Below are 10,319 nucleotides of genomic sequence, written 5' to 3'. Positions count from 1 at the left end.
AAAAACAAGTCAACTACGTTTGTGGCATCATCTGTTTATGGCATGGAATGAAATGTGCCATCTTACTAAATATATCCACAACCACAAAAATAGAATCTCTACCCCTTTTTGTCCTAGGCAGCCCCAAAACAAAGTCCATAGATATGTCTACCCATGGCTCACTAGGAACGGGTAAGGGTGTATACAACCCATGTGGCAAAACCTTAGATTTGGCTTTTCTACATGTAATGCACCTTCCACAAATACGATTAACATCTCTCTTCATCTTAGGCCAAACGAAATGTTCATGCAAAATGTCCAAAGTTTTCTTGACACCAAAGTGTCCCATTAATCCCCCACCATGTGCCTCATGCACCAATAACTCACGCATAGAACAACTTGGCGCACAAAGTTTGCTTTCCTTTAATAAATAACCATCATGCTTGTAAAACTTACCAAATGCCTCTTTATCACATGCCATATACACATCAGAAAAGTCAACGTCATCGGCATACATTTCTTTCACATATTCAAACCCAAGCATTTTACCACTCATAGAAGTAAGAAGTACATACGTCCGGGATAGAGCATCAGCAACAATGTTCTCCTTAACTTGCTTGTAACGGATGACATAGGGAAAGGTCTCAATGTATTCCATCCATCTAGCATGCCTTTTATTCAACTTACCTTGACCCTTGAGATGCTTCAATGATTCATGATCGGTGTGGATTACAAATTCCCTTGGCCATAGGTAGTGCTGCCAAGTCTCTAATGCACGAATAAGAGCATAAAGCTCTTTATCATAAGTAGGGTACTTCAGGGATGCCCTACTTAGCTTTTCATTGAAGAAGGCTATGGGTCGCCTATCCTGCATCAAAATGACTCCAATCTCTATTCCTGAGGCATCACATTCAATCTCAAAAGCTTTGTTAAAATTAGGTAATGCTAACACAGGTGAAGAGCACAACCTTTCTTTAATAATGGCAAAAGCATTCTCTTGATTAGCCTCCCGCTGAAACCCAACATTCTTTTTAATTACCTCAGTGAGTGGTGCAGCAATAGTGCTAAAGTCTTTAACAAAACGCCGATAAAAGCTAGCTAAGCCATGGAAGCTTCTTACCTCAGTGATGCTTTTTGGCATTGGCCATTCCTTGTTGGCCTTGACTTTCTCTTCATCCACCTCAATACCTTTTGTACTAACAACATAACCAAGAAAAATAACTTTTTCCATGCAAAAGGCACATTTCTTGAAATTAGCATACAACTTTTCACATCTCAACACATCAAACACATATCTCAAACGCTCAATATGTTCATTTAAGTCCTTGCTATATACTAAGATATCATCAAAGTACACAACCACAAACTTGCCTATGAATGCACGTAAGACATGGTTCATTAATCTTATGAAAGTACTGGGCGCATTTGTAAGTCCAAATGGCATAACCAACCATTCATAAAGCCCATACTTAGTCTTAAAAGTAGTTTTCCATTCATCACCCTCTTTCATTCTAATTTGATGGTACCCACTTTTAAGATTAATTTTACTGAAAATACATGAGCCATGCAATTCATCAAGCATATCATCCAATCTAGGAATGGGATGGCGATACTTTACTGTGATATTGTTGACTGCCCTGCAATCAACGCACATCCTCCACGTCCCATCCTTCTTTGGCACTAATAGCACTGGTACTCCACAAGGGCTCATGCTCTCCCTCATGTACCCCTTGCCCATCAAATCCTCAACTTGCCTTTGAAGCTCCTTTGTCTCCTCTGGATTACTCCTATAGGCTGGTCGGTTTGGAATGGCAGCCCTGGGCACAAAATCAATATGGTGCTCAATGGCTCTAATGGGTGGCAACTCATTTGGCATCTCCTCTGGAAATACATCCTCAAACTCCTGCAACAAAGAAACAACCAAACTAGGAAGAGACTGGTTAGTTTCATCAAGAGTAAGATAGGACTCTTTATAGACAAGAAAAATCATAGGGCGATCTGCGAAGAAAGCCCTCTTAACCTCACTCTCTCTTGCATAGAAACTCACTTTTACCTTGCCTTTTTTCTTTGCAGACTCTCTTTCTTTTTTCTCTCGTGGCTCCACTTTTTTTTCTTTACTCTCAGCCACCTCTCTACTTTCTTTTTCACTCTTTCTTTTATGCTCATTTGCACTCTCACTCTTTCTTTTTTGCTCAATCACTTTTTCACTCTTTCTTTTTTGATCACTCTCATTTTCACTCTTTCTCTTTTGATCACTCTCATTTTCACTCTTTCTTTTTTGAGTAACCTCACTTTTCAATTTCAGTTGGTCCTCATAGACTTGACTTGGAGTTAAAGGAGCAAGCTTGATTGTTTTGCCCTCCATCTCAAAGCTGTACATGTTCTTGAACCCATCATGTGTTACCCTCCTATCATACTGCCATGGCCTCCCCAACAAAATATGACCAGCATGCATAGGCACAACATCACAAAGCACCTCATCCTGATACTTTCCAATAGAAAAAGTAACTAACACTTGTTTGTCCACCCTAACCTCTCCACAATCATTCAACCACTGCAATTTGTATGGTCTAGAGTGTTTTGAGGTTGGTAAATTGAATTTCTCAACCAAAGTAGTGCTAGCCACATTAGTACAACTCTCCCCCATCAATGATCATACTACATACCTTATTGTTGACATGGCATCTAGTATGGAAAATGTTCTCTCTCTGTTGTTCTATATCATCCACCTTAATATGTGCATTGAGAGCACGCCTGGCAACAAGAGACTCATCGGTCACGGGGTATACCGCTCCATCATCATCACTAGCATCAACCAACTCGGGCACCTCATCACTATGATCCTCACTCTCAGTCATCACCTCCCCATTGTCACGCAAAATCATCACCCTCCTATTTGGACATTGAGAATCAATGTGCCCTGAACCTAAACACTTAAAACATTTAATATCTCTATTCCGTGCCGGTTGGGATTCTACCTTGGGTTTGTTGCTAGTTCCCTCATCTTTTCGCTTAGGTGGTTCGGTCTTTCTTTTTGCTTCAACTGTATCATTCCTATCCCACTTTGATTTTCAAGTAGTGCTAGACAACAAAGTGTACCTTGCTGTCCCTTTTCTCTTTAACTGCCTCTCCACCTTCATTGCCACGTGTACCATGTCTTCTATCTCTACATAATGCTGCAATTCAATTACATTGGCTACGTCCCTATTCAAACCACTCAAAAATCTAGCCATGGTGGCCTCCCGGTCCTCCTCTACATTAGCCCGAATCATTGCCACTTCCATCTCCTTATGGTAATCCTCCACACTCCTAGACCCCTGTGTAAGATTTTGTAATTTATGGTAAAGGTCTCTATAGTAATGGCTAGGTACAAATTTTCGCCTCATGAGAGCTTTCAACTCTCCCCATGTCTCTACTAGCCTCTCATAATTCCTCCTCCTATTGGTCACTAATTGATCCCACCAAATAATAGCATAATCAGTGAACTCAATTACCGCCAACTTCACTTTCTTCTCCTCAGAGTAATTATGACAATCAAATACCAACTCTATTTTTTTCTCCCACTCTAGATAAACCTCAGGGTCAGCTCTACCTTGGAAAGATGGTATTTTCATTTTGATGCTCCCAAGGTCTTTATCTACACTATCCCTACCCCTGAGATTCCCCTCAAGTCGTCTTTCACGCCTAACTCTTCCATGTCTACCCGACCCAACTTCAGATGCTAAGTCTTCCTCATCCTCACCATCTCCCTCATTCTCATACTCATTTTCAACTCTATGCTCACGTCGCATCCTATCTCTCCCACCTTGCAGATTTCTAATCACTGCTTCTTGATGATCCATCCTATCTCTCACTTCACCCAACACTAAGTTCAACCGCTCAAACTGTTGTTGCATGGCTTGCAACACATAGGAGGAGTTATCTGCTCTCCCCCTTGGTGATGCGCTACTCCACTGAGACATTATAAGGTGCTGCACAAAAGAATGTTAGTGGCAAAAAAGTAAACCTCACACACTCCCTTACATGTTTACACTCGAATAATGGCACTCCACTCGTGTTTCACTCTTAATTGGCTTTTTCCCGATAATAGTCTCACACTCTCTTGCCTTTTACCTCAAGAGTTTTCCCACTCAAGTTCTTTAAGAACTAATTGAACTCAATCAAGACAAAGCAACCATGTTTTATCCCAACTAGTAATTAGGTCCAAGAAATAAGAACAACAGTAAGACGGAAGGAATAAAAAAAAATGACACGTGAATCCAGGAAATTATACGAATGAAACAGTAACTATAAGACAAGATACCGACTAGAATAATGTATGCAGCCCCTTTGATGATAAGGCTCAAGAGAAATTTCGGTTTTCTTCTTTCTTTTTTATTTTTATTTTTATTCTAGACGATTTTTTTTTTCCTGGGCAAATTTTTGTTCTTTTCTGTCTTTTTTTTTTCACCAACTGATTTGATCACAATCAAGAATAAGCAATTAAGAAAACCCTAACAATAACTCAAAAACCCAAACACAAGTGCTATATGGCAGCCCCTAGAGCAAGAGATTATAGCCAACACAAACCCTAGAACAATGAGATTCAGAAACCCTAACAATAGTGAAGAAATACAACAACCACTATTTTTTTTTGTAATCAATCCTAGAGCAATGAAACCCTAGAATGAAATATGCAAGAAATAAAATATAGAATCAGACCTGATTGGAAACCTTGCTCTAAATACCAAATGATATGAACCCGCGGGAATGAAATCCCTTGAACCCACAATCAATTTGAAAACTCCCCAAGAAAGCCAAATTCAAGTCAATGGATGGAAAAATGTAGACCCGATAAGAACTCGTTTAAAGAACCTAGATTATATCAAAATCTAGACTCGTTGAAGAACCCGTCTCAAGAACCTAGATTACAAAGGAGGAACGCCACAAAGGTTGTGATTTACCTTTGATAAGTTCAAGAGTTCAATCAAGAACAAGAGGAAAAACCTCAACTCACAAATAACATTCAATATTGTCTAACCTTCAAATGAGGCTACAAGGAGTATTTAAACTAAACTTGATTAAAACCCTAGCCAAAATAAAACCCTTTTTCACCCAAAATGCCCTGATGAATAGTGTCACACTACAATACTCCCGGCTATAGTACGGCTATAGTAACGCTATAGTACCTCTTGAAACCCTAATTTCTAAAAAGTAACTTTCCAAATAAGCCCTTGACCAAAATACAAGGCCTTCTTGAAAACCCTAGTTCATTGAAAATAAGACGTGTGGGCCAGGCATCTCCAAGCCCACTTATTCTAAACTAATAAAATAAATCATTTAACCAAATTTGAAGTCTCCAATAACAATAGGCCCTATCTCTAAGTCATGTCTTCACAGCTTGAATCAAGTGGATCAAAGCTGGTTCTCCTTCTTCCAAGCCCATCTTGAGTGTTGGGCTCTTGCTAGCTTCATCCCAAGTGAATTGCACCAATCCGTGCATTGCTTCCTTGATCTTCTTGGCCCTTGATCTTGTAATTGGCCCATCTGGAATTTGCAAATGATCTTTATGAGTAGGCCCAACTTGGTTTCCATCATCAAGTCAAGTCTCAATTTAAGTCCAGTTTAGTTTAAGCAAGTCAAGTTCAGTTCACACTTCAATTTAAGTTATGCCAGTAATGTTATGTTGCATGTCAAGTTATGCTATAATTATTTATGATTTGATTATGCATTTATGCTTTTACTGCCATGCATGCATCATTAACCTGTGTGAAGGTTGTTTGTTAACTTGCTGAGATTTGTAATCAAATCTCACTGTGGCAGTCCCAACTACCATTCTCTCCGAATGGTAAATCTTGTTACAGGATCTGAAGGAAAACCGGGAATCAACCAACTGGAAATGGTCGACTAAGCGATGGTGCGACGTAGATGATAGCACAGTAGTTACCTCAGATTACTACTTGTATTTGTGGAATTCAATCACCAGCACTCTTTTGATCACAACCATTTTGGACTAGTGTTGTGATCTCAGTTGTTTAGTATGCCATTATGTATGAAGTATGTTTTAAGTATTTAGAATATTTCAGTTTGGTGCATAGTATTGCTAAAGAAAAAAATTATCCGTTGCGAATATTACATAATACTAGATGCATGTTAAGAACATTGTATTTTATATGTCATGAACAGGGGCAAATAACCTTGTGTTGCATGTCTTGACACTTCAAATATTCGTCTGATCCCAAGTAGAATTTAGGGGCGTCACACTAAGCTCGACAGGCTCCGACCCTTTGCCAATGCAACATGGCCAGCCGAGGGATTGGGCTTGTACCCCATAAAGGTCGGCAAGTCTAGAGACTTGTGTTCCGATTGGCTGTTGTTTGGGCAGAGCGACTCTGGCCCTTAGCCAATGCATCAAGGGCAGTCAAGGGGCTAGGTTCATAGCACGAAATTCGGCAAGTCAAGGGACTTGTGTTCTGACTGGCTGTTTGTTGTTCGGGCAGAGCACGAGGGCCCTGGCCCTTAGCCAATGCATCGTGGCTAGCCGAGGGACTGGGCTTATACCCCACGAAGGTTAGCAAGTCTAGAGACTTGTATTCCGACTGGCTGTTGTTTGGGCAGAGCTTGGGGACTCTGGCCCTTTGCCAATGCATCGTGGGCAGCCAAGGGGCTAGGTCCGTAGCACGAATGTCAACAAGTTAAGGGACTTGTATTCCGACTAGCTGTTGTTCAGGTAGAGCACGAGGGCCCTGGCCCTTAGCCAATACATCGTGGTCAGCTAAGGGATTGGGCTTGTGTGATTGAAGCTTTCAGACATAGGAGTGGAATGAGCCCATAGGCACTTTTTATTGATAAGTTGTTAGCTATGTCGCTGAGCAGCGTCACGACCTTTATACAAAATATTTTCTCAAGTGCTCAGTGTTCCATGGGTGGGGCAATTCATGGCCTTCTTGGTCCTTGAGTCGATAAGATTCAGGCCTTCCGCTCGCTGTTACCACAAATGGTCCTTCCCATCGAGGCCCTAGCTTTCCTTCTTCCTGGGTGGTGATGCCCATTTACTTCAGAATCATGTCTCCTACTTTGAAGGCTCAAGGTCGGACTCGTTTGTTAAAGTACCGTTCAACCTTTTGTTTGTTAGTGGCTGTTCAGCTTGCCGCTTCTTCCCGTCTTTCTTCAAGGAGATTCAAGTTTTCTTTTAAACCTTCGTCGTTGCAGTCTGGGCTGAAGTGTTGTACCCGGTATGTGGGCATTGCCACCTCTGTCGAGATTACGGCTTCGGTCCCGTAGACAAGGGTGAAAGTTGTTTCTCCCATGGGGATCTTAACTGACGTACACGAGGCCCATAGTACTGGGAAGTTCTTCGGACCATCTTCCCTTCTAGTCTCCCAGCTTCTTCAGAATATTAAGTAGCGTTTTGTTGGTGGCTTGTACTTGTCCGTTTGCTTGTGGGTGTCTTGTTGATGAATACTTGGTTTTGATCTGAAGTTCTGAACACCACTCTCGATAATGGGAGCAATCGAACTATATCCCATTGTTCGATATGAAGCTTTGAGGGATTCTGAACCAACAAACTATGAACTTCCAGAGGAATCTTGTTATGGCTCAGGCCGTGATTGTTGCCAAGGCTTCTGCTTCCACCCATTTTGTGAAATAATTGACCACCACTACTATGAACTTTACTCCTACTTTGCCCTCAGGAAATGGACCGATAAGGTAGAGTCCCCATTGTGCAAAGGGCTAGGGGGAGATAATGGAGGTTAGTTCTTCAGGTGGATAGTGGGGGATTGGTGCATGCTCTTGGCACTTAGAACATTTCTTTACGAAGTCCTCTGCGTCCTTGAGAGAGTTGGGCCAATAGTACCTTGTGAGCGTGACTCGTGCTGCTAGCGCTCTTTCGCTTGAGTGGTTTTTACAGACTCCCTCATCTATCTCGGGCAACACGTACTGGGCTTCTTCGGGCGATATGCATCTTAAGAGGGTCTCGGTGAAACCTCTCCTATATAGGACTCCTTCTACCAACTTGAAGCGTGCTGCCTTGTTTCTGATCTTTTGTGCGTCCTCCCGGTCGTTTGGGACCAGTCCCCCATCGAGAAAGTTTATGATGTCGATGGCCCACTCTGGGGGCTGTGATGATTGGATCATGGACACTCCAATTCCAATAGTCGGTGTCTCGATCGTTAGGGCTATGGTGTGGTCCAGAAGGGGGGTTTCTTCTTGGCCTGAGGTAGCCTTTTCCAAATAGTCTGCCTTGTGGTTTCCCCCCCCCCCTCAGGATCTGCTGGATGCGGAAGTATTTGAAGAGGTCGCGCTCCTCTCCTACCTGCTGGAGATATTTCTTCAGTTTCTCTCATTTGGTGGAAAACTATCCCGTTACTTGACCGACCATCACCTGTGAGTTGGCCTTTACCTTGACCTCGGTAGCACCCAATGACCTGGCTACCGTCAATCCTGCCAGTAGCGCCTCGTACTCAGTCTCGTTGTTGGTGGCCTTGAAGCTAAGTTTGATCGCATAGTTGAGTTCTTCTCCATACTTTGTGACTATGTGCACCCTACACCCCCTCAGCCCGGCCGGATGAGTCATCGATGTAGACCTACCAGGACTTGCCTTGGGGTGCAACTATTATTTCTGCAAGAAATTTTGAGAACTCAGCCACAAATTCTGCCAGAACATGCCCTTTAATCGTATTGTAGGGGAGGTACTCGATGTCAAACTCGCTCAACTCGATCACCCAATTCGTCATCTAGCCAAACACACCGGGCTTCTACAATATTTTTCTGAGTGGGACATCTTTGAGTACCTTTATCAGGTGAGCCTGGAAATATGGTTTCAATCATCTGGCGGCGATGACTAATTCAAATGCTAACATCTCCGTTCAGGGATACTTGGCCTCTACTCCTCGAAAAGCTCGGCTCATGTAGTAGATGGGTCGTTGGACCCCTTCTCGCTCCAGATTAGGACAACGAACACGACGTTCAGAGTCACTGCCAGGTACACGGTCAAGTCTTCCCCCGGACTAGTCCGGCTGAGGAGTGGTGGGTGTGCTAAATACTCTTTCAATTCACCGAAGGCCCGGCTACACTCATCGCCCCACTTTTGTGTCTTTCTGAGGACCTTGAAAGAGGGGAGGCAGCTGTTGGTTGACCTTGCAAGAAGAGGCTTAGGGCGGCCACTCTCCTTGCCAAGCTTTGGACCTCATTGATCTTCCACAACGGCGGCATATCCACGATCTCCCTGACCTTCTTAGAGTTGGGCCTTGATTCCCCATTCTGAGACCATGAAGCCCAGAAACTTCCCTGCCTCAACCCCGAAGGCACACTTCAGTGGGTTGAGCTTCATCTTGTAGTTTTTGAGTATTGCAAAGGCTTCCTTAAGGTCATCAAGGTGTTGTGTTGGCTTCCTACTTTTGACCAAGTGGTTGTCCTCGTAAACCTCCATATTTCGCCTGATCTGTTCTTTGAATATCTGGTTGACCAGCTGCTGGTGTGTTGCACCTACATTCTTAAGGCCGAATTGCATGGCTCTATAACAGTAGAGTCCATGAAACTGAGCAAGGGATGTCTGTCCATTGAATCTACTATCAGATCTATCCGTGGCAGCGGGAAGCTGTCCTTTAGGTAGACCTTGTTTAGGTCAGTAAAGTCCACGCATATCCTCCATTTTCTGCTTGCTTTCTTTACCAAGACTATATTGGAGAGCCACTTGGGATAGTGGACTTCTTTGATGAACCCCAGCCAGGAGCCAATCCACTTCTTCTACGATGGCCGCATACTTCTCTGTACTGAAGCTGCAGTACTTTTGCTTGATTCTATTTGCCTTGGGGTCCATTATGAGACGATGCTTGATGATAGACATGTTGATCTCGAGCATTTCTTCGTGACTCCATGCGAACTCATCTCGGTGGTTGATGAGGGTACGAAAGTGCACTCTAAATACCCTATTATTGGACTAAAATGTTAAAATATGAATAGAAGGAATTAATTTGTATTCTTGAATTAAGTTTCTATTTACTTTAGAATACTCTTGAGCAGATTTTCATATTTAATTTCAGAGTCTATAAAATAGTAAGTCCAAACCCAGTCAAATTCAAAAGACTTTCAAGTGGGCAAGATGTTGGATCAACCTAAGAACTTTCAACGAGTGTAGGACTATTCAAATAAAGATAATGATAAGGTTTGAGAGTAATTCGGATCAAGAGAAAAAGTCAATCTGAAACTCGCTAGAAGACAACTTGTACATTTTTTAGTATTTTGATCATAACTTTCTGCACAAATATCAGATTCATCTTGATGAGTTGATAAGCTATCTTAAAGGGCTACAAAGTTGTATCTAATAAGGATTTCTAAATTTGAACTCCTGAAGCGCG

This window comes from Juglans microcarpa x Juglans regia, chromosome 5S (assembly GCF_004785595.1).
Source record: "Juglans microcarpa x Juglans regia isolate MS1-56 chromosome 5S, Jm3101_v1.0, whole genome shotgun sequence".
In the NCBI taxonomy this organism is placed as follows: domain Eukaryota; kingdom Viridiplantae; phylum Streptophyta; class Magnoliopsida; order Fagales; family Juglandaceae; genus Juglans; species Juglans microcarpa x Juglans regia.
This window is presented reverse-complemented; position numbering follows the sequence as displayed.